We start from the raw sequence: 1,279 nt of genomic DNA on the forward strand, positions 1-1,279 counted from the left end.
GATTGTTTGGTTGGGGTTTATTTTTAGGGGGGAGGGGGGGCGTGGCAAATTTCTGCGCGAGCTGTGTCCTATCGTAAAGCTGACTGAAGCTCTTCTCTTACAAGAAGATTTGGTCGCTTTTAAAGGCAAGCGGGCTTACCCAGATTTCGGGGGTTTCCAGAAATCTTGACCTACACCAAAAGTAGGCTTTGCCGTACCTATAGGAGAAGTTTGGTTTCAATGGTGTGTATATTTGTTTGGTTATAGAGAAAACTCTCCTTGTCTTTTAAAGAAACTGAACAAGGGGCAAAAACTTTAGCTTCGATTTTCTCAAAGCAGCATTTTTTCGGGATAGCCCCCTTGTGCTGAAAAGCGACCAACTATCTGTGGTCCAGTACGGCGGTCATTTAAACGAAAGAAACAGTACGAGGACACCATAAAGCTGCCAATATGGCCGAAGTCAGACGAGGGTTGTAACGGAATGCAACCATTTATTTTCCACTCCATGGTCCATCAAAATAGTATCTACATTTTTCAAAAGTGCAGAACCGTTATCTTAAATGTAGACATTTCCATCTATTTAAGCTGTGTTAAATACCCCCCCCCCCCAAAAAAAAAAAAAAAAAAAATTAATTAAATTTAAAAATTGGGTTCTTTCGATCATCTCAAAAGTTCACACAAAAAAGAGTTAGGCCTTTTTGAAAACGCCATAACAGTATTGAGCTGCAGATGTGAAGAATTTATATCATTTAACGTCTTCTTGACTGAATCTTATTTGTCCGGAGTTGAGTGGAAATTTGAGCAAAGACGGCCTTAACTTGGATCGTAAGGATGTCATGTATGGTATCATTGCAACTTTGATGTGTGCTCTAGCTTACACACAATATCATGTTAGAGAATATACCATTCTGTAACAGAACACTGCATATATATATACTAGCTGGGACCCCTTTCGATGAAAGGGATGATCCGTGCCTTAACATCAATTGAAAGTCATTAGCCTACTATATTTACACTCTACTGGAATGGAGCAATAAATCTTGAGAGATGCAAAAAATTAGGTCTAGAATATAGAGATGTATAGATTAATTCTCTATTCCGCTTTCGTGGTTGTACACTCCAGAATTTCAAAGATGTGGAATCAGTGCGCACGGCTAGTTATCGGAAACAGAATAGAACTTACACAATTTGTATACAAGTATTTTATCTGTCTATCTGTCTGTCTATCTAGCTATCTGTCTATGTACCTATCTATCTATATTTTATACTACATACACACTAACTCACACACACACACACA

Source organism: Aplysia californica, unplaced genomic scaffold, assembly GCF_000002075.1.
Source record: "Aplysia californica isolate F4 #8 unplaced genomic scaffold, AplCal3.0 scaffold00013, whole genome shotgun sequence".
NCBI classification, from domain to species: Eukaryota; Metazoa; Mollusca; class Gastropoda; order Aplysiida; family Aplysiidae; genus Aplysia; species Aplysia californica.